We start from the raw sequence: 24,538 nt of genomic DNA, 5'->3' as shown, positions 1-24,538 counted from the left end.
TTAAGTGTGCGATGGCTAGATTGTAATGCTGTACATAATAAAAGACAAGTTAAAGAAAGAGAGAAAGTTGTTTGACTTGGATGATGTTCTTCTGCCATGCTCTTCTTTTGGTGTCAGGGTTCTGACTGATACCAAACGCTGGCTAGATTAGTGGAGAAGCTTGCAGCTTATACATTTAGAGAGCAGCTCTCATCTGTATATGTATTTCAATTATTTGGCATACTAAACCAGAAAATCAGATGAGTAGATTTCAAAGTCCTGGTACTTCTGATAATAATAAGGTGGTAAGACTTTTTTACTTTGGCAGATAGATTGTTTTCAAGATAGAGATTTTGGGTTTGCTAACAATATTTATCAGATAGAATACCTGTTAATCTTTTGTTGTTGTGGACCAGGCTCTTGTGTTAAGATGCCTTTCATAGAAGGGCTAGCTGAAACAATTTTCTATGTTATATGGCATATTTCCTAAAATTTGAGTCTTAAGTTTATGATAGTTTTTTCTTATTTCTAAAATAAGATACACTAAGAGATATATTTCTGAGATATATACTATAGCTGCTCTTGTGTGTACATATTGTGAAAATATTGTCATCCTCAACAATCTAATAGGTCATAGTAATCTTTTTTTCTTCTCCTTTCATAGTGTTTGTGTCAGTTGTTCCAATGGAATCCTTAATGGATAAAGCAGTTAAGTAAGATCTTGCAGGTCCAGTGAAGAGAACTTAGGGATTGCTTGTTATTATTCTTATGGAATGATAAAGCTGGAAGCTTCTACATTGTATCAGAAATTAATGTGACGTAGAGCACTCTGATTTTCAGTGGATTCAATAACTTAAAAAGGAGAGATTTTGGACTGGCTGTTAATACTGACATATTGGGTTGTAGTATAATGGTAGCAGAGTTGAGTACTAAGTTTGTCAGGTTAAGGAACGCAGAGGACTAGAACTGTGTTGATGTACGGTAATTTTATAGTGGGTGAGTCATCCCTGAAAGAAACTTTTGTGCTGCCATGCTATTTTGGCAATTTTCAACTTGTGTAACAGCCACTTGAAGGGCATTTAAGAACAGCCCTTAGGCTTTTTGTACATAACACTGAGGATCGGTCTTATTCCTATCAGGCAAAGGGTAAGGGAAGTGGAAAGGTGGCTTATAATCAACTTCCACTTGCCCTCTGGTGCTGTGCTGCTGTTCTGGGGCACCTGGCCAAGCATGCATAATGGGAAAGACTTGCTAATAAACTGCATTATTTGAAGAGAGACAATATAGGCAATTTGCAACAATTTGTACATATTATGGAAAAGGTTGCATGTAGTACGTAGCAAAGAAGCAAAGCTGTGTTACGGAGTTGCTTAACACTGTGAGTATTTTATAATAATGTGTACTTTGCATCTCGGTAGTCTTAAAAAAAGTTGAAGTACTTTCAGACATGTTAGTCTCATACGACAGATTCTTCATTCATCAGGAGTCAAACTCTTGTTGATCCCTCCTAGAAAGTAGTAGCTCCCCTGTACTTCCCTAATCCCAAAGGCATTGTGCATTCTGAAGAATGTGGAAAGCATTTCTCAAAGTAAATTCTTTCGTACTCAGAGAAAGTACTTACTTCCCGTTTAAATATTTAAACTTCACTGAAGAACAAAACAATATTATAGTATCATTTGTAGTTAACTCAGATTGTGTAATTCTGATTGTGCTACACATTTTGTGTGGAACATTTTCCTACTAGTTTCAGTTCTTAGCTTGTACATCTCTCTCATTCCTAGTTCTAAAATGTGCTTTTCCAAAAAAAACCCAACCCAGAAACCAAACAAAAACAAAACCTTCAAAAACCAACCCAGAAACCAAAACCACTCGCCCCTAGAAAGCAAGACACCCCCCCACCCCTCCCAAACTTTAATGTTATTATTTTCTTATACTATACCTTTGTTAGTGCAGATGAGGCTAAAGTCATTCTACCATGAATGTTCACAGGTCAGTGTTCTCTCCCCTTCTCTTTCTGTGCAGGACTAAAGTGGTCACCAATTGAATATTGTTTTCAGTGTACAAGGACCTAATTTTGCCTTTATTCATGATTATTAATTTGTGTCATTTGAAGCCAGTTTTTAAGTATGTTCTTTTTGGCATCTTGAGCCAAAAATGTTCTCCAGAATATAATTAAATGATTGGAAGTTATTATAGCTAAGGGAGAGAAAGCATCTACCATTCATCCGGAAATAAAACATTATTACAATTCAAGCCAAATAGAATATTTTGGGGCTATTTATCCTATGTTCAATGTCTAGGTCAAGTGGCTAAGCATGAAACTTGTTGGTATGTGTGGAGGTATTTATAAGTATTTCTGTGTTTCTCTCTTCAGACCTGACTTACATTCGAAGGCTTACATTACTTCTACTGAAAACAGTGAAACTCAGTGCTGATATGCATTGGTTTAAAATATGGCATATTTATTTATATGTCCAGCTTCTATGTTTTTTTTTTTCCTCTTCTGGCTTGTTTTGTAAAATGCTGTGTGATGCAAGGTATTCCAATGCTTTTACCCCTGCAGAACTCCTCCAGAGGGGTTGCTGAAGTTGAATCTGTTTGTTGCAGTTGCTGCGCAGTACTGTATGTATGTATCTCTCTCCCAAATTGGAATCGATCCAATAAAGAAGTCTTTGAGGTAGTTCATCAGAATCCACAAAGCTGCTGAAATAAATATGCAGTATTTAAGCTAATATGGAGTAATCACATTACCTCTGAAACTAAAAGCAATGTGATGTAGGTGAGGATTTAAAAAAAAAAAAAATGAAAATTTCATTAGGTCTTTTTTTTTTTTTTTTTTTTTAATGAAATGAAAAGAAAAAGGTTTTGCTTCTTAAGGTAATGTTTACTTTTAAATGTACGTCAGCCTCCCTCTAGATTGTACGCTGTCTATCTCAAAGCCGTATTAGATCATTCATTCTTTTGTTAATGAATCACTAGAATTATTTGTTTGACAATGAATCACAAAGCAGTTTTGAATGAAGCTTATTGAGGAGTGTAGTATTATCAAATTTGCATCACAAATGCTACATTCCTACATATATTTCATTGGGTTTGAAGTTACTGATCCTGTTCTTCTTCTTTGCTGCTGCTTTCTCTCCCTCCTGCTTCATTGTATCCCATTCTCTAGAAGGACAGTGAATTCAAGCTTACTACATTCGATAGCCGTTGCATTTTCTATTGCTTCAGTGTGATAATTTGCCAAACCCATCATTTTTGTAGATAAGAATCTGCTCTAGCTATAAAGTGTGCTATTTATACAGAATAACATTGTTTCTTACAAGTAAGATTAGGTAGAAAAATGTTTTCATTAAAATTGAAATCACATGGACAGATATTCAGGATTCTGTTAAAAGCAAAATTTTACAGTTTAAAATTAGCCAAGAATGTAGATATTAGTTTCTAGGTCATGTTAAAGAAAAGATGAAGTGCTAGTGCCTGGAAGTAGTCTATACTGTGGAGGTGTATCATTCAAGTTCAGGAGTTAAACTATCGGTAGTTTCTGATCTTCCACTTCTTTCTATCATGTGATCAGTTTTCATGTGAGTCAGATTTTAATTACAGGTGCATTTTGATTTTCAATAAATTCCAGTAATTCTTCAAGACCTTTCTTGTGTTGTTCAAGCTGCTGCAGTAGTATGTCCCCGTTGTAACGATATTATCAATGGCATCTTAAGTGGCATTAACAACTCTTGACATCTCTGAGGAAACAGGGTTCTGAACATGTTGATCCAGTAAATAAAACCCCCAAAATATGTTTTCTGTTATGGGTATGCCTAGTTAGTTTAGCATCTCTGGCTGTTTCTGAACATGCTTGATTCTTGGTAGAAGAAAATCAGGTAAATGTAAACTGCTGTGAAGTAACAACTGTACATGATGCGTTGAGATTTTAATTTATTCTACTTCATTTTGTATGGTTCATAGTGCTCTGGCTAGTTGGCTAGAGGATGTTCTTTGTGGAGTTGTGAAGGTTTAGTGCTAATAACATTTTCAGTCTTAAGAGAACTGCAAAATCGTTATTGGCTTTGTTATTTGCTTGAATGTTTTTTCATGATTGCTGTTTGTCGTGGGGTTTTTTTACATGGAAGAGGAAAAACATAAAGCAAAGCAGAATAACAGAAAAGTTTCAATACAGTATAGAATTTGCCTGAACAAAAAAGCCAAGTGTATGTGCATTATATTAACAGGTGTAAGTTTTAGTTTACTTTATGTTTTGACACTGTGTATGAGTTTGTTTCTACATAGGCATTTTTTTTTCCTGAAGACCTCTGAGCTAAACAATATACAATCAGGATGTGTACCTTTTTACCATGTTCATATCCTTCCTTTTGCTTCTCCATCCCCTTGTCAGGATGTACAGAATTTAGCCATTGAGATGTAGAGTTGTTTCTTAATAGGTGTAATAGTTGGATGTCTTCTTGCTAGGCAATGTCAATGCTTTCAGCAGCCTCTGCTGCCCTCTCCTGCTGTGCTTTCTGGCTTCTGTTCTTGGAAAAGTGAGTGACTTTCAGGACAGAGCCAGGACAAAATGGGCTTTTCTAGCTTTGGAAAATGGTAGGGTGGAGATTCCATGCACCTTGATGCTCTTCTATAAAACTGAGATATTTATAGCTTGATACATGTTCCCGTACCTCCTAAAGCATGTCAGTGTTAGCTATGGGCTGGGGAGAAAAACCTCAAACACAGTACTTAGATTGATGTGGAGGTGAATAAAAACCATGTGAAATTGTCATGCTAGTTGTCATGGTAGCATAGCAGCATAGCTTCTCACATTTGCAGTGGTAGTGTAATCTTGCATGTTCAGGAACTTCTAATATACCTTTTCAGATTCCTGGGTCATGGGTAGTGGGAAAAATACCCACAACTGAATATGGAAGTTAACATTTTGTATGGAATTTGAGTGATGTAGGCAGTGTTTGACCAGACGCAGGCTAGAATAACAGTTTGCTTTCTTTTTAAAAAATGCGTACTCTCTCCTTTCATAGTTTGTTTGCATGTGTACGTTATAGTTAGAATGGGGAAAAATAGTATTGAAAGGTTGGAAAGTGGAAATGCTGTGTAAAGATACGTAATAGGATATGGGAACTACTTTGATAATAATTTCTCTAGGAATTAATTGCTCTGAGGATAGTTGGTGTGAGCGTTAAGGAAGGGATTAGAAGCATGTCCTGGAAAAAGTCATGTGGGGTTTTGCATGTATGCCATTAAATAGTGTAACAGTATCTTTAAGGGCTCCTGTTTTGGATAACAAATAGAAACACAGTTTAGAGTGAGTGTTTGAGAATACATTTAATTGAGTGTTGTATAAATATGCAGTGAAAATAACTAGGACTTGGATGACATTGTGCAGGACAAAGAGTACTTCAGTGCAGACCTCTGTGGGAAAAGTAGTGTTTACTTCAGAAAGTATCATCTATCACTTTGACAAATAACGCTTAACTGGCATCAGTTTCTATTATAAAAATCTACTTATGCAAAGACATCACTAGGATCTAGTTGAGTAGTGAAACCTGTTTGAATATATTAATCTGAAACAGTGAGTATCTATTCTGTCATTTTTACACATCTAGCTAGCTATATTACAAAATATGTTTTATTTATCCAACATACTTTTGGCTTTCAAGTTCCAGTACAAAAGGCTACAGCACTTTGCAAACTCAGTAGGCATGTGTCTCGGGTGGAAATTGTTCTGAAAATAAAAATAGCATGTAAGCTGTTATCTCTCCTCTGGGGAACATTGTAGGTGCTTTTATGATATTATCAGTGACTGCTGGCAAGCGGTTGACTGAGTAGGCTTTTGCTGGGTCATGAGATCATGTTCTTCCCACAGCTGAGACAGTTCCTTTTCCTCCAGGCTGCAGGTGATGAGGAACTTTACTAAAGGTTTTATAAAGGCTGCGTGTTCTACAATAGGCAGTAATTAGTTGCATGTCCAGTGCACACTGATTGACTCTTATTTTTTGGGTCTAGTTTTGGTCAAAACTCATCTTAGAAGATAAGAATTCTGATGTTTTAAAAGTAAGGCTAGGTAACAACTTGTTTAAACTTGTCATGCTAGGCTGTACTGCTTGACAGGGCATTTGGTAGGTTTTGGATAACTCTGGCATTAAAAAAGAAATCCCTACTGAATGAAGGTGACAACGTGCATAAGGAAGGATATCTTGGAATAGTTTGATGGGGTACCTTTTTGATGTGTCACTTCCAGCGTACAGAGAAATTCTTTCCTCTTTGTAGTTGTGATGATCTGGAAGGATACATTTTAGAACAGTTGGAAGTAATTTTGCAATTTGATACTCAGACTGTATTACACATGCAAGTCCCACAGGATTTCAAAGTTTGTAGGGCTTTTGCACTTTTAGTATCCTTTTGCATGTAGTGGCAGGGCTGGATAATAGCGTAGTACTTTCGTTTGGAGGTTGCGTGCTAAAGCCAGTGGTGCCTGTAGCCCCAGGGGCTCTTTGGTGATAACCTTCTAGATCTGGAATTTGGGAAACAGTGCCATAATAGTTTGCTTTTATGTTGATTTTTGCGTTTTAAAACTAAAAGTGCCACTTCTAATTAAGGAATTATGGTGGAGTTTCAGTTTTGTGATAGACATCTGAATAAGATTAATAAATTCTAATGTCTGGTGCTGGGTAATGATTTTGAATACTGTATTGAGTGTTATGATTGTGGTATATGCTGAATCCAATTCATTACAATTATTGTTGACTAATACATTTAGACACTCATAAATGGTATGTAGATTAGAGAGAAGGCATGCTGGAGTCATAGCCAGTAGCCGGGATTAGAATATGGTAGCTTTGCATGTATATGTGAATGCTTTTTGTTTTGTTTGTTTGTAGATAGCATAGTTTTAATAGTAACAAATGTGGTATGCCACTGTTCTTCACCATTTTGCAATATGTATGTATGGATTAGATGCAGAAGCGAAGCAAGTCCTTGACTTTTCTAGTCTTTAATAATTTATATCACTCTTGTGGGTTTTTTTCAGCATGTTTGAACTAATAGCTCAGAGTTTAATGCAAAGACAATTCTAGTGTATACCATTGTTCTTCATATACAGGTGATTTTTATTTTTGGAAGAATTTAGGATAGTCTTTCCACAGTTGAACTCCTGTTCAGTGATTTTTTTCCTTTGTAACTTGGGATACAGTTTTCATTTAGTTTCTTTCGGGAGGTGAGAGTGGAGCATGGGCCTTGATTTCTTTCCTAGACTAGGTTTTTTTCCTTGTTTGGGTTTTTTTTGTTTGTTTTTGTTTTTGTTTTGGTTTGGGTTTTTTGGTGTGTTTTTTTTTTGGTGTTTTTTTTTTTTTTTTTTATTAGGTGTTCTCTCTGAGTGACTGCAGCTTGTCACTGATAGGTAGGCACCCCTCCCAAATTAAATAGTTAAGGTTTAGTCATGTTTAATTGTGTAAAGCAGGTTTTGCCTGAATGTGCCAGAATGAAAAAACTTACTCTGATACATCTGGTTCTGTTCCACTTCAAATTCTCATAGGGTTCAAAAATAAGAACAAAAGGTAACAGAGAACACCAGTAGAGAACAGTTGTCCCTGGTTGTACTTTTTGTGTCCTTTATTCCAGGGGGGTTAAAAATCCTTTTGGGTACAGTTGATACAATTTTTCTACAGAACTGCAGTATAAGCAGAAGAAAGGCTTCCTGAGCCCTTTAAGAATATTTCTTCTATAATGCATTTTTCATTTAAAGTACTACAGAACTTGTAGTTCCATATTTGAATGTAGCCCACATGAATATGCTCACACCACTTACACTTAAAAACCTGAGAATAGGAAATGTTTTCCTTGTACAAGCTTTGTAGATGGAACATTCATGCTCCATGCCGGGAGAATGAGAAAACACGTGGATGCGTTAGCTGGAATGCATCTGGCACGTCTGTTCCTTGGGGAGATGAAGTGTTCCATAGCTGTGAGTTGTTTTCTTTTCAAAGTGGCAGAAAAAGTTGTTCTATATTTGTTCTTTATCCAAAATATTCCGGCTTCCCAAATTCCTTTGCAACTTGAGAACCGACTCCATTTTGTACTCTGCATATGTTGTATCCCTGTTACCACAGAGATGGAAACGTTAAGATTCTCCACCAATCATTCTTTATCAAAACAAAAATGACCAAGATCTTTATACTGAAAGATTGTCTTCTTGAAAAGGCACTGAACATCTCTCAGGGTCTCAGGGCCTGTGGCTGCTAAAAGTTGATATCACCTAAAGTGAGACCATTTACCACTATCTTTAGTGCCAGGCAAGTTCTTGTCAGCAAACTCATCAGGTGCTGCTATCCTAACAAGTCCATTTTGAAGATACTACCTTTCTTTCGACATGATACATTAGACAGCCTGTTTAGCATTTGGTCATTAAGTAAAGTCCAGGAAGACAAAGTTAACATATGCTTGGAGTGCTATGTGTTCAAGACCTCACACCTTGGAGAGTATTGGTTGTGTCAGGGAAATTAAATTAAGAAGCCAGAATTATGATAGTAGCGATTGTACTCCTTATGTGTGAGTTCTAGATTTGCCTCCATAAGACCCACATTCTTTCTCTGTGGCTACAGTTCAGGCATTCAGCCAGTGTGTATTGGTTACAACATGCTACCCCAGAGAAAAATAGTGTAAATTTATTCTAAGCAGGTTCATCTTTACTTTTGCAATGAAAATTCCTAACCTTTGTGGAAGTAGTACCTCAGAACTTTTCCAGAAGCTGGTCTCTGGAACCGTTATTTGCTTCTTGGGAAAGGTGTACTGCAGTGATTAAACTTGCTGAAATGAGTAGAGGATATACTTCAGTGTGGAAATGGAACCATGTTTTGTGGTTGTGTTTTGTCATCTTTCTGCAGCCTGGATGTCATTGCCTGTTAAGGAAATCTGATTAACCTCCTGAATCCTCTGTGTGGTGGGTGGACCCTGGCCAGTGACTAAGCCTTCACCCCCTTGTTTGCTTACTCTCCTACAGTGGGATAGGGGAGAGAATCAGAAGGCCAAAAAATTATGGGCTGAGATAAAGATAGTTTAGTAACTGAAGGTGGGAGGAAAAAAGATGCTGGGGGGGAAGTGATGCAACTGTGATCAGTCTCCATGTCCCATGAGCAGACCAAAGTTCAGTCTGTCTCCAAGCAGCATCTACTTTGGTTGGAAGAACTCCTCCAGTTTTACCACTGAGCATGACGTTACATGGTATGGGAATCTCTGATTGATTTGGGCCAGCTGTCCCAGCTGTGTCCCCTTCCAGTCTCTTGCCCACCCCTAGGCCTACTCTCTGTGGGAGGCAGAGTGGGAAACAGAGAAGGCCTTGATGCTGTACGATCACTTTGACCAACAGCTAAAACCTTGGTTTATTATCGATGCTGTTTTAGTCACATATCTAAAACACAGCACCATACGGGCTACTATGAAGGAAATGAACTTCATTGCAACTAGACCTAGTACATGTCCCTGAACATCTCCAAATTCTGTTATTTCACTGCTCACAGGGTACCAGCTTTTTAGGAAGTGAATCTTTCTTCTTGGCAAAGCCTTCCGTGTTCAAAAGCAAGCATTTGAAGCACAAGGCTGCTTTCAGCAAAGGCATTTGTTCTTTTGCCTTGGAGCAGTTGGGCTTTGCCCCAGTGCAGTTGGACTGTCAGATTATTTAGCACTGCTTTCCTGAAGCGAACAAGCTGTTCTTTGACTTCCTGTCCACTGAAACCAGACAGAATTACTTCTTACTCCAAATTGTCTTCAGGTTGTCTCTTTGTATTAAGAGACCTAGATGGTATTAGTCTGTGGAGTTAGGTGTTGTACAAAAGCTGAACACTGTACCAATCCAAGTTGTGGAGTAACAGAAGTTATTCTTGAATCCTTAGTGAGAAGGGGTCTACTTCCTATAAAAGATTACAGTCTTTAAGTTTGGTTCTGTGATTACATACTTGGTTAACCACTATGGTAAATCAGTATGTCTTCCTTCTAAGACAGAAGACCTATTTATCTGACATGACTCATTGCATCAAATGTTACCTCAGGTGACTTTAAGTATCTGGAATCGTTCTGTGTTCTTCTGGAAGTCATTCCTTTGGTGAGTGGTCAACACTGCGCAGATTTGCTGTGATAGTACTGTTCGGCACTTGTACTTCCCTGAATCCTCCAAGACAGTGACATCAGATGTGTTATGTGGGAGTTGGGAAGCTCTTTTCCACTGTCATGTTATGCAAGAACTGTGGTTTTGGTTAGAAAAAGTTTTACATAGATGCTCTAGGGCTCTGGAGTCTTTGAAATGATTGAGAGCTTAAGTATGATGGTCAATTTCATTGCCTGTTACTGGATTGACAGGTAACATGATGCAGAGTCATTTCTCTTTTAATAAGCAAATTTTTGGGGGGGGATAGGTACATGGAAATTCACCTGTCAGTAGTTTATCCATGTGGAGCTTCAAACTTTGATACACAAATTTGAGGTATTTTGCTTCTAAACCATGAGCAGCAGACATAATATTCTAATTACTTGGAAGAATTACTTGGAAATGGGGAATCTATCTGTTTTCCTTCATCCAGCAACTGGAAGCTCTTCTGCTTTGTAGCCAAACTTCCTTGGATACACTCTTGATTACACCAGGGTGTCTGGCCATACTTAGGTTCTTTGGTTTCCGTTATTAAAAATCTTTGAGTCTTTCTAGTCCAAAGAAAGACAAGGAATGTTACTGTTGTTTGTTTTTGTGGGTTTTGTTTGTTTTTTTTTTTATTTATTTATAATATACATGTATAGGTGAGAAGATTTTGATATTTGTACCTTCTGCAATTTTTGTCTTGTGTGAAAGGTAGAGAAAATTCAAGGCCTTGCTTAGCCTTGGTGTCTTTCACATATGTATACGCACCTTATTTATCAAGGCTGGTTGAATGCATTTTGCATTGTGTGTTAGAATGTTCTTCACTCTCAGGTGACAAGGTATTCAGCACTCTGTGAGCATCACATCGCTCAGCCTTCTTTTTATCTTGCTAGATAAACTTCCTGTAGTGATATTCCATCTCTGTTGTTTCCTGTTATGGGTGGAACGTAGTAGTCTGTTTCGGTCCCAGTAATCTGCCTTTTTCTGTCTCAAGTAACTGAATTGTGAGGCTTTCTGAGAGTTAGAATTCATATTAGGTTATTTAATGTATGCTGTGGCAGGTATTCAGAAGCACGTAAAAGGGTGTTCTTGGCTCATATTTTCTTCAAAACTACTGTATAACCAAAGATGCTCTTGGAGAATCACCACCTTAGTGTCTTTCATACCACTGAATTCTTCTCACTATTATTTTAAGATGATGTTATGTATGTGGGCTGTATAAGAATACCACAGAACTAAAGAGATTTATGTATTAAAGTCTAACATATGTCCAATTTTAGGCTACAGCTGAGAACAGGTTATCGTGAGGATTGTTTAGTATGGCAATAGTACTGCTTTGTAAAAATGGCTTTTGTGAGTTTATCTGTGTGGAGGCAGAGGAACTTAAACTCCGTAGTGGAGCCATTTCACTCAGACATAAAGTAGCTGTATGAGTGTTTCATCTACAGCTTTGTCACTTACTTGTGGTTTTGAGCAATAAATACTTCACTGAGTACAAAATGGGGATGGCCCTGTTTTGACAGGTTGTCTGTCACCATGGTAACCAAAGATAGTGAACTCCTTTATTGGAAGTGTTCTGGTATTATGATGGAAAGTATTTTCTAAGTTGGAGCATTAAGTTTGTTATTCTGACATCTGGCACAAGAAAAATATCTTTTCAGTACAGCTGTCAGGCCAAAGAGAAAATAGCAGGCAAAATCTTTGAAATCTGATCAGTCTGTCTTTCAATTTAATGGTCCAGGATAATGATGCATTCAGTAGGTGAAATAAGAAAAAGTGGGAGACGAGCTATTTGCTTCCCCTCTGCAAGTCACCCATGATAATATAGCCTGATGCCACACATGTTCTTACATTGCATGATGTGGCCACTGCTATATATACCCTGTTTTCTGCACTGAGAATCAGGGCTACATCTGCAGTTGGTATAGGGTAAGTGTTTTATATCGTGCTAATGGAGCAGCTCAATCGGCATGGCAGCAGTCATTGTAAGATTCTGAAATAAAACTTTGGTGGTTTTTTTTAGGAACTGTAGTAGTGGACAGTACGGATGCTACTCTTTTATAAGGTGGTAGTTCCTGACACAGTTACCAAAATTAAAAACCTTCAAATCTGAAGCTGACATGATTCTGTTCCTCCAACAAAAAATGTGTGCATGTGCTGTTGCATTTCAACTAACAGGATCTCACCCGCTAAAGTCTGTAAGGTCAGGCTAATCTGGGGAAAAGAAAAGCTGAAGGACATTATCTTGTAGTTCCTCCTTATTTATGAGTGTCTTAAGCATTGCATATTTAAATCTGAACCTTACATTTTTACTTTCTGCATTTAAACCAGCATGCTCTTGCATTTCTTCTCCTGCTTCCCATTAAGGAACTTGTATGTGAAGCGTAAGATTATTCATATAGAAAGTAGGTAATACAGTTTTCAGTCGAGATCTTTATGTGAAATGGAATAGTGTAGTGAATTCTGTGCAGTATGTTGACCAAAGAGAGGATGATTGTGATGGATAACTTGAGTTATATCTTTCTACCTGGTAGAAGAATTAGAGGAGGCTCTTTGGTTATCTGTTACTATAGTAAGCTTACTTTGTTTGCTTAGTTAGGTTTGACAGTAGCATCAAATCAATAATGATGTTAAAAAGCCAGATCATGCAGGTCTACCTCATTAGCAAGCTGATCTTCAAGGAGATTAGCTAATGTAACTTAACTCTGTACAAAGAGCCAGCCTTTTAGGCTGTATGAGTAATCTTTCAGGTAATTTACATAAGAATTAAAGATCTAGGTAATGACAAATGGCTTGGCTTTAAAACATTGATTTGTGTGTTTTGTTGATTTTTTTAAAAGGAAAAACCGTTTTCCGACTAGCTTTTTGTACATTAGATAGCTGCAAAATGTTTGCTGTCAAAATCTTTGAAAACATTCACACAAATAACTTGAAATGCTGTGGCCATTTATCTCAGTATTTTTGCTTGGAGGTCAGATACATGAAGCTCTGTAAACCTGTAACTGTGTGTTTCTTACCACACCTACGTTCTTTATGCAGATCAGTTTACTTTAAAAGGTATGTGAAGATTTAGAGAAAGGTAGAATGTATTCAGTTTAAAAGGGAAAAAAAGTGATTTGTAGTGAAGATTAATCTTTCACTCAATATAGATGGAGTCCAAACATCTATTTCAAATATGTGAACTTGGTATAGCTAGAACTGTGTTCTAATGCTGTATTTGCTGTTCCTCATGGGATGGAAAATCAGTGCAGAATCTTCTTTCTGTCTCAAAAAATGTACTCTCTGCTCACTTATCGTGGTCTGTATGTTGGTGAGCAGCTCTCCATTGAACTGAAGTTATCAGCCAGCTCTGGGAAGTGTTTTGCTTACTCTTTTGCAACATTGCATTCCCTGCTAATTAGATACATCCGACTCCCTGGTGCCTTTGAAACAAGTCAATGCTTGAGAAGACGCATTTGGTCTTGTACAGTAACAATTTTCCTCATCAGCAAAATTTTCAGGTGATAATTTGCACTGGTAATCTAATTTTATCTTTTTCAAAGATAGACTGCGGTAGGGATAAGATTCCTCATGCAATCTGAGTATTTGCTTAAAGACCTTCTGACAGTAGGTCTTAAATGATGTTACACAAACCACTATAATTTTTGAAGGAAACAAAGAAGTGTTCCTCTTAGTGGTTGGTCATGAATCTCTATAACAGGGAAAGCATGTAATTTTATATACGTTTAGAGACACCCATATTTGCATTGTTTCCATGTCTCATTTAGCAATGCAATAGGTGTGAAATCTTTGTCTTTCACTTCAGAAGACTCTTCTGAATCAGTTTTTGAGAACTTGTTTCAGAGCTTTTTCCTTTTTGGCTGAATTTGAGTTCTGTGGCTCTCTCCCTCAAATGAAACCAGTTGTTCAGACCGTTGGGTACAAATGTGTGCTTCAAGGGAAGTCTCATTGTTTGCATTAGAAAGAAGTCTTTGTCCAAGAGTTTACACATCTTTTACAAAAGAAGACCCAACCCCAAACTTTGTGTATGATTATTCCACCCTGTATATCCAGCTAGTACTAACCTTATTCTGTCAAATAGGCTGTATCTAATAATATTCTGGTAGCACATACATTAGTTTTAGAAGCATTTCTTGAACTCGTGACACTGTTTCTGCAAAATAAACTTTCCCTACCTGGATCTTAAAATAATAGTAGGTGTTATGGTGCATGGAGTTTAATAGTAACTTCATCTTATTAATATATTTCAGGTTTTGTATTCCTGCTTTTATTATGTTTATAGCTAAAAGCTGAAGGGAGTGGAGAGAAAGACTTAAGACAACATCCACTTCAAAAGCCTCATTTCCTTAGGAAACCAGCTGCGGAAAGGTGAAGATACCCTGCTAAAGCCAAAGAGCTAGGCAGTTCAGAAGATGCTGCAAGAACTGAGTTCTGACAAGGTTTCTGGAAGTAGTCAGTCCAATAGAAGAATTGTACAAGTATTCAAAGTTAGGAAAAGCTTACAGTACAATAAAAATGCTGTTGCCCACCAGACTGCTGTGGAGCGGATGTTACAGATGAGATAAAAATGTATCAGTGCTCAGAACTTGTTAGACTGAGATTCTTATGAGTGGGATCAAGCCCTTTAGGAATTCAAGCCTCAGTAACTTGTTGCTCACAGGCCTACTTGTTCCTCTCCTCATCCAGAAATTTCAATGGAAAATTTCAAAGTGGAGCTTTCTTTTTAATTATTTGCTATATGAGTTAAAGATAAATCAAAAGGTAGTTGTTGGAGGAAGATCATTTACTGAAAACAGAAATCAGGTTTACGAAATAGGGCAGTGTTATTTCTAAAGCAAAGCAATATATATTCTTTGTTAGAACTGAAAAGCTGCCTAAATTTTCTTTTTTTCTGTGAGCAGTCTGAGGAACTGACGTTGATTCAGAGTACAAAGCTGAGTACAGTTTTGTCGTCTTAATTTTTATACCTTCCTTGAAAATAAATAAAAAATTCTTTTCCAAGACAGCTGGGAAGTCTTGTTCAGTTTGGTGTGTTCAAAAGAATGTTTGTTTAACATAGAGTGTTTATTTTGAAGTCTATTCTTCCCTTCCTATCCAGAAGCTGGCAAAAGTGATTTGTTTGCAAACAAGAAGGGGAATTGTCGGTGAGCAGGAAACTTTCTCCCTGCCAGCCTCCCAAGCTTTTTCCCAATTTCTTGGATATTATGTCCCCTGTTGAATAGGGAATAACTTGAAAATGATATAATATCCACTGTTGTTTTCTTTTGTCTGTTATTTCCTTTTAAGACTTTTGCAAAGCCGTATTACTGTCCCCCCAGCAAAAATAACAGTGTGTGTCCAGAAGTTCCAGTTTCTTCCAACTTCAGTTTGGAAGGAAGAGTCCTGAGATCCAGCAGTTACACAGCCAAGCTGTGTTCACTGTGTCAGTAACTTATCCATACAAAATTTTGGGAGAGTTGGAACCCTAGTGAAAGGTGGAAGAGGATGGTACTGAAGGGTTCTTCAATAGTAAATGACACTTTCGTGGGTCCCAGTACATAAAAGCTGCTTGAAGGACATTTCATGTTATTGCAGAAGTTCCTCCAGGGGCTCTTTAAATCACAGAATCAACTAGGTTGGAAAAGACCTTTAAGATAATCAAGTCCAACCTTAACCCCAGGACTGCCAAGTCCACCACTAAGCCATGTCACTAAGGGCCTTATCTACATGGTTTTTGAACACTTCCAGGGACAGTGATTCCACCACTGCCCTGGGCAGCCTGTTCCAATACCTTATCACCCTCTCAGTGAAGAAATTTTTCCTAATCTAAGTCTCCCCTGGCGCAGCTTGAGGCTGTTACCTCTTGTCCTATTGCTTGTTACCTGGGAGAAGAGACCGACCCCCACCTCACTACAACCTCCTTTCAGGTACTTGTAGAGAGTGATAAGGTCCCCCCTAAGCCTTCTCTTCTCCAGTTCCCTCAGTCATTTTTTATAAGACTTATCCTCCAGATCCTTTACCAGCTTTGTTACAGTATATGTAACAGCAGCAAAAAGAAATAACTTTTTATAGAACTTGCAATTGAAAAATGTCAGTGAGGTCATTGCACTGGTCACTAAAGTTTTGGTCTTAATCACAGGTTTCAAAATGAGACTGTACTTTACATGACTAACAGTTTTTCAGGTATAATACTGACTTGGTGATGTTTGGTATGTGTATCTTCAGAGGGGCTAGAAGCTGATGGAGTCCTGGCTGACCGCATCATAGTGTGCACCATCAGTCAGTGCTGTTGTGCCTTACACTGAGCAGTATTAGAGGGACATCATTGCAGTAGGTAAATAATTCATCTAGCCTGTGGTGGTGATGAATCCCTATTTATTCCCTCTTCTTCCTCTTCATTCTGCCTATGCTCCCCTTTTCTCTGATTTTTTCCCTCTTCTATTTTTTATGGTATTTATCCATTTTCATTTTGCTTGGCATTGGTACAAATTCAATGGATGAAGATCATCCTTAAATCTGATTTTTTTTTTTTTTTTTCCCCTGACCTTTCAAACATATTTTAGAGGTTTTCTAACTGAGTGGCAATTGCTAGCCTTCTTTCAGCAGAAACATGTGTTTCTTGTACATCCTTTGGGGGCATAGAGCACTTTCCCTATGCTTCCTTCACTTCTGTGTAGGATGGGTTAATGGCTTTGCAAAATAGAAAAGTATCAGAATCAAATAAATATTGGAGCGTTCAGGAATTTGGACCATCCAAGTATTTCAGGTAGTCCTCACTAGCAGTGCTAGTGCATTTGGGGTAAGATTGAAATACTTCTTTGCTTTCCAAGGTCAACAATTTTTTCCTGTTTACAAAGAAAAGGGCCCAAGGATCATCTTATCCTGTTATTTGTTGTATCCTTGATAATATGGCAAGCCTCTGGAACGTCTGTCGTTCAAGTTCCCAAGATTGTAGCATGCATTTCTTTGACTTGATTAAGATGAACTGACTGTGAATTTTGCCAGTTGTACAAATAGTGTCCGTGGTCACTGTGGGAAGCCTGTCTTCACTCGTCTTCCTAAAAGTATCAGCATTTTGTTAACCTTTTGTGGCTGTTGGGCTGCAAAAAAGTCTTTCTTCTCTTGAATACATCACTTAAATGCTTTTTATGTAAATGTCTATGTCCAAGCTACTTTAGACGTTAGGATGCACGTAGCCTGTGATGTGCTATAATAGAGTTGAGCAGATTTTTTCAGACCTTCATGCCATGTGTTTTAGGCCTATCAAATATTTTTCTTTCAAGATATTCAATGTTATTTCTCCTTTGGCCTCTTGTTCACTTCTAGTTCTTGACTCCTGCATAGGGACTGAGTTAAAATGGGAATATCTTTTGTGGTATTTTCTGTCTTCTGGCATCAGGATTTCTGTAATGATGTTTTTAAAGGTAGGGGAGACCTCAGCTACACTTCTGTTCCCTTTTACAAACAGAGGCATAAGATGGAATGGGAGTTGTCTTCATGCTTCCATGATGAGCTTTTCCAAAATCCTTAACAGTGACAAGAATCCAAGAATCATAGAATCCTGGAGTGGTTTGGGTTGGAAGGGACCTTAAAGATAATCTAGTTCCAATCCCCCTGCCATGAGCAGGGACACCTTCCACTAGAGCAGGTTGCTCAAAGCCCCATCCAGCCTGGCCTTGAACACTGCCAGGGATGGGGCAGCCACAGCTTCTCTTGGCAACCTGTGCCAGGGCCTCACTACACCCATAGTGAAGAATTTTTCCTAATGTCTGATCTAAATTACCCTCTTTCAATTTAAAGCAATTCCCCCTTGTCCTGTCACTACATGCCCTTGTAAAAAGCCACTCTTCAGATTTCTTGTTGGCCCCTTTAGGCACTGGAAGCTGCTCTAAGGTCTCCCCAGAGTCAGAGCGTTCTCCAGGCTGAACAGTCCTTGGTAGTTTAAAACTTCTGCTGTTTCAAATTGCTTGAGAACTTTGAAATGAGAAGGACTTTACTTCACAACAGTTTTAGTGAAGTGTTTTGTATGAGGTACTGTTTTGAAAGAAGGATAAGTGGTACTGTACGCTGCCACCTGTGTCTCTGTATCTTTCACACTGACAGTGTGTTTCTAACTTTGAACGTGTAAAGCTGTACTTCTGAATACTTGAAATTATTTACTTATTAACTTTACGTGGAGGTTCTATAATGGTAGATTTGAAGTATTTTGAGTGGCACAATTACTGATGTTCTTTGTCTGTGATCTGTAGTGTTTCTTCTGTGCAGACCTGAAAATCGTATCTTTTGTAGCAGATCGCCAAATTGCTTACATTCAAGGCTTTGCATGTATGATTAACAATACTTAGAGCTCAAATGTATTTTTATCAGGGGCTTGTAAGTGAAAAGGCAGTTTATCACCGTTCTCATTAATTTGGAATGTAAGTTGCATTAACAGCTCACTTCTGGAATTTCAAGGGCAAGCAAGAGATGGCATGTGACCTTTCATGGGGAAGGATTTATGTAAGAAGGGAGTTTAGGGGACTAGGGTTCAGGAAACAGCGAATTATGCCAAAATTTTAATGTGTTGCATGTTTGTATTGTTTAAAGAAAAAGATGGGAAAAGGGGAAGGAGACAGAAGGAAGATCACATGAGGCTAGCTGGGGAGAAAAGTTGCTTTTTCCTTTATAGCTTACAATACAGATTGCTCATTTAGCATTCTTTCAGGCTGAAATTTCAGTTTTGGTCTCGGGCAAATTCACTATGTGTACGTATTGTGCGGGGACAAGGATGTAATGTCTAGAAGTTTGAAGCCTGATTTACTGTGAGGTCAGCTTAGATTCTTAATGGATCAAAGAGTTAAGCCATCTTAAAGGTAAAGATACTATTGGATGATAATTATTACTGTTATCACCTGGCACCCTTCATGAAAATTAAATTGCAGTTCATTGCTGTAAATGTAAACTTACAACTTTCAAAATATTTCAATATATTGCTGCAATATATTAAGAATATGGATAAGTCACTCTTAATGGAGCGGAATGAAGAGCAAAACCTCTGAAATCTTTGTAGATCTGGGATCTGTAAAACGTACTGGCAGGCACTAACTGTACAGGTTACTGTTGGTGTTCACTGGCTATTTGTTGTGTGTGTGTGTGTTTTAAATGTGGTTTCACATTTGCTTAATTAGATTTAGTTAATAGGAATTTCACTTGACTGCTGAAGAAATGTCCTTTTAATGTTAAGAATTAATAAAATGGGCTCAAAAGAAGACTTTGGAAAGGATAGATGCAGAGTGGAGGGAAAGTGGTTGGGATCTAAAACTTATTAATGGGAAAATGTAATCACCTTATTTTATTTTTTGTATCAGAAAAAATGGGTGAAGGCTGTTACTCGTCCAGTGAAAGCAGTAGAGACCAGAATGGGATAGAAGTTACTGAGATACCTCTAGTTTAACCAAGTGAGCTGTACAGTATAATGGAATAGGAAATGGCAGTCTGTCACAATTTTTGAAACCCACCTGATGTAGCGAGCCTCAGTCCATTTAAACTCAAAGTAACTATACTGGTCTCCCCTACTTTGTATAATGGGTATAGATTTTCTAATTTGATCTTTAATGGAGGTCTTGAAATTTTGTAAAATAATTGTAATGGATTCCTTTACATACAATGAAATTTTGTATTATTGATTAAACATGCTTTCAAATACTTGGTCAGAAGAATTTAAAAAACCCAACAACCTCTGTGTTTGGAAAATCATTAAAAAATAAAGACGTGAATGAAACCTGGTGTAACAATGTTAACATTTGGTATGTGACCTTGGTATTTTTGGACAGTTGTCAGTAGTTATAAGTAGCATATATTGAAAGAAGTGATAGCTGTTGTTGAAATCCCATGGTTTGATCTTTTTTTTTTCTGTTTCTGCTTGTTGTGCTAAACTAGTTGAGAACGTGAAATCACTTAGGTGCTGAGTTGTAGCCACCTCTTGAATAATCTGTTATCTTCAGACATAACTGCTCTGCTGAAAGATGAATGGCTTTTATGTAGTCTATTGAAGGCAGATAGCATCGACACCCCCTTACCCCAAGCCATGGGATTTAGGGACTTACTACAATTCCACTGTTATTTAACTAGTTGGGTTGAAAAATGCCAACAGAAAGTCAACAGTGCTTACACAGTAAAGTACTGGAAAAATGTGATGAGCATACTGTACTGAATTGGGTTTATCATTAAATGGGCGTGCAGCTACTGTCTTCTCTAGCACAGGTTTTAATCTTGTGTAGCAGCATTAAGCAAGTTACTTTGTATATGCATTCATGTAAAGGAGTAGTGTCCATAAGGCAGACCTTTTCTATCTATTTTTTTGCTTCTGTATAAGGAATAAATTTAAATTTCTGTATTTGGGTGAAGTAAAGTTACAATCAAAGTAAGATGCTGCGTCTGGCAAGAGCAGGCCAGGTCCTCACTGCCTGTGGAATGGAGATTCTTTCGAGTGTTCCTGGTCTAAACTTTTCACTAAGAACACAACTTGCAGTTGAGTAACTTGGGTATTTGAAAATAATATTTTTATTTATTTTCCAAATTTATCAAATTGCAGTGAATTGTACTTTGTAATTGGAAACATGTAAAACAGATTTTGAAGATTTGCCCTGATTTTAAAAGAGTGCAGATTCATTTAAAAAAACCCAAACAACCCAGAACAGCAAAGGACAAAATCTTCCCTTTCCCCTGCCTGAAAACAAACCAAATTCTGGTGGGATGGAAGAAACTGTTTCTCATCTATCCCATGTAATTTATGCAATTTAAGAAGCCATGTGAAATAATTAGATTTTAGGCATTATAAGTAGATTTGTAAATCTCTATCACAGTACTTCTTTGTGGAAGGATTAACAGTGCTTGTTTTGGGAATTTTGTATTATTTTTTTCACATTTTTTTTATTCACATCTGCTGGATGTGGGTATTTATATTTCTCTCTTTTTTTTTTTTTCCCCCTTATGCTCATATCTTTGATACAGAACTATTAACTTTTTTATTTGTCCTTTAAAATGTTACATTTCTATGGTGTATTCTTCATGCATCCTTCCATAAACTCTTTTTTCCAACTTTGATCTTTCTGAAGATTCATCTTAACTGGTTTGGGCCTTAACTTTGTTTAATATCTGGAATGTTCTTGAGGCTCCTGTTCAAAAGGTTTCTTTTGTAATTTTTTTGAAAACTTGGATACCAAATCAGTGGCGCTTGAACTAGAGGTAGATGGAAAGTGTTTCTTTTTTCCAGACTGTTTTCCCACCAGTGGCCTCTAAGATGGAAAAATCAGGAATAGCTGTACTGGCCATAAATTGCTGAGTTTTGGGAGCAGGGTGCAAGTTGTATGAGAGGAGGTTGTGCAGTTGTGCCAGTCACAGCTGCTTCCAGCCAGCTTTGGAACTGGTGTTTCAGAAACAGGAGTGAAGCAATCTGAACCAGTTTGTGCATATTATTTGCAGACTTTGTATGTCTTATCTCGATAAATCGCTAGAGTTAAAAGTACATTATTAGATTCAAATTAGATGATATGGCATTCAATTAGTTTCAAAAGTATGACCTCAATTAGACCATGATAAAGCACCCAGTTAACAGGCAGTGTTTAAAGCATCCTCTACCTGCTTTCAGTACTCCGGAGGAAAAAATTTGAAGCATGTAGGAGTGTTGTACCAAAACTCTGTATTTGGTAGTAGAGAGGAGTAAACAGTTTGAAAGTAGAAGGATTTAAGGGTCCGTGCTAAAAATCTAGTTGAAGGATTCACCATGGCATTGACTTGAAAAGAAGAATAATGCATGCGCGAAAAACAGCAAAATGATTTTTTCTAAATAGTATTGAACACTTTATTCCGTATATAATGATTTCAAGATATCTCCTCAGCATGTGAAACTTTCATTTAACTATTACATATTTTGCAATGATTTCTCTTCGATCCTAGAGATGCCCTAAAGTGCGAGTTCAGGTAGTGTTAAGAAGTTCAGTCTGGCCTTCAGAAAATATTCAGAGGTACTTTTTTTTTTTTTTTTTTCCTTAGGTAAATTCCTACTGAGGTTTATAATCCCTCTTGAATGTAAAGTGGATTTACATGCAGTAAGGTCTTCTAACACTGGTGGCCAGCATGAGCGTGCTTCTAAGAAAAGGAGTCTAAAAAGACTTGTAACATGTTGACATAAAGGAATGAAGATTACAAATGCATTAAAAAAAAAAATTGTACATCTCAATACTGAATTAAAAGAAGTTCCAATATTGTAACCTAGGGAGAGTCTTTCTAGCAGTCTAATAAAAAGAGAACTGGAAGGATTAGTAGCTTTAAAATGTAATGAAGGAGAAGAAATTTTGAGCTGCATTTATAGGTGTAGTTGATAGTATTGGAGGTCTCAGTCTTCTGAGAACTGGGGTGGATTCAGTGTAAAAAACCTGTCACCTCTGTTCCCACAGAGAAAACGTGGGGGACTTACATACAGCAGAGACTGACCACTTTTTGCTGCTGTAATTCTTTGATACTTCCTTTCCAGGAAGTCTTGGTATCTCTGTTCACTTCGGTCCATCTGCCCTTTCTTGCTGTTGGCCTCTCAACCACAAGTTCTACTCTGCTTGGAGTAGATGCACTGCTGTTTGGATGCATTTGTTTGCTGTCTCTTCCTTGCTTCACCTGCCATCTTTAGAACAACTAAAGGGAGAAGATATTTGACAAAGATATGATTTATGAAAAGCAGATAACATGGTAATTTGAGACTTTAACTCAACAAGGGAAGAAGTTCTGATATTGAGTCAGTGAAGGAGTCCTCTCAGAATGCAAGAGTAGAGGCTATCAAGTAGGTCACTGCTTAAAGAAATGGGAGGAAAGACAAGTTCTCTGAGTGGGTTACCAAACATGAAGGGTAAGAAGAGAGCAGAGAAGGCTAAAGGCTGTTTAATGCATGCTAGCAACAGAATACATATACATTTCTACCATATCTAGTTGAAAATGTAGCTGTTGTGGTTTTTTGCATGGAAGAAGGGAAGAGGGACTGGATGTCTATACAAGAAAGGAGGAATGCAGGAGTGTATTTACCTGCCTTAGGAGGGGAGGTGTATGACAGCTCTTCTGAGAGCTGTTTAGGGAGGGATTGGTAAAGCCTCTCTGTTTATGCCTCCTATTTTTAGAAGGATGTCATGAAGAAATGGTGGGGGCAGAGGAGTGATATTTCAGTAGAAGATACTGTGTAAGTGTAAGAAAGAGTACTTGAAGCAACACTTGATCTTAAACAAGTGAAATTAGTGACTGGTGATCCTATTCAGTTCTTACAGTCTAGTAGATATGGAGCTCTCTTTCCTTAACAAGAAGTGCAACTGTAAGCATATCTGTATTTGTTCCTTGGTTTCTGGCACATCCTAACTCTGCTTTCTCAGCACCTCTGCAGTTTCTGTCTAAATACAGTATCTCTCTTTTGCCTTTTAACTCGCTGATTACATCCCTTAGTGCTGCTTACATCTCCTAGCTAACCCAGTCTGATTGCAGTTCTTCAGCATGCTGCCTTGGGGAATCACAATCAGTATGTGCTGTCATGGGGGTAAGATTACGGTTTGGAGTTTACTCTGTGTAGTTTACATGCCCATTGTACCAAGAACATCTATTCCTAAATTTTTTTAAGGAGAAAAATCATAGAACATTAAGTGTAAAAGTACATAAACTAGAGAAAATACATCTTACTAAATTGTCAGATTAATTCTACCTAAATGCCTTGTAAAATTTATTGTGGGTTTTAAGATAGTGGCAAACTTAAACTGTAAATTAGCAGGAAGCTTAGAGAAGGATATTTTTTTCTACCACAGCACTGATTTATGAGTTGCTTTATGCTAGCAGACTTGAATTGTATCAAACTGAAAATTGTTTTTTATGTTAAAGCCAGGAAAATAGGATATTTGTTGCTGCTGCTTGGGTGTCTGTAGAGGAAGCAACACATAGGGACTGCTACTGCTATTGCAGAATTTTTTAATTTTTAGAATAATTTTTAAAATGGTCGCAAATTTCAACTTTGCCTTTTAGGAAGCTTTAAACTAGCTTTAAGCTAGTTTAATAGAAAAATGATTTCTTCAGTATCTGTTTTTATTTTAAATCGGATTTGCACCCATGCTTGCAGTGATACACACTTGCTTCCTTTATCTACTGTGTTTTTCCTGTGATCCACTTGCTGGGTAAGGCAATGCAAATACAGTGGGTTTCTAGAGCTGTGTGCGTTCTGCTTGGTTGGTTTGAATGTACCTGCTGGTTGCCTGGGTGGGTGCTGCTTTACAGTAACTGTTCAGCTCTGCTGCTTTTGCCTTCTCTTTAGAGTAGGGCTAAGAACTTGGGCCTCTTGTCTCTGCCCAGTGATTGACTTGGAAGCATGTGTGTGTTTTGTTTGCTCATTTCATGTTTCTGTTCCTGTACCATTCAGAATGACAAGATGCTACAGTTGAGTATTTGTGGCTT

General features: G+C 37.6%; 1 protein-coding gene across 5 annotated transcripts in view; it reads left to right on the top strand.

The window, feature by feature from the left end:
* SBF2 (SET binding factor 2) overlaps positions 1-24,538 on the top strand; it is a 305,339-nt gene that overhangs the window by 71,763 nt on the left and 209,038 nt on the right. The gene's annotated exons all lie outside the window — the stretch shown is intronic.

The sequence above is a fragment of the Strigops habroptila genome, chromosome 4 (assembly GCF_004027225.2).
Source record: "Strigops habroptila isolate Jane chromosome 4, bStrHab1.2.pri, whole genome shotgun sequence".
Classification (NCBI taxonomy): domain Eukaryota; kingdom Metazoa; phylum Chordata; class Aves; order Psittaciformes; family Psittacidae; genus Strigops; species Strigops habroptila.
The sequence above is the reverse complement of the archived record's forward strand: the minus strand, read 5'-3'. Positions and strand labels throughout refer to the sequence as shown.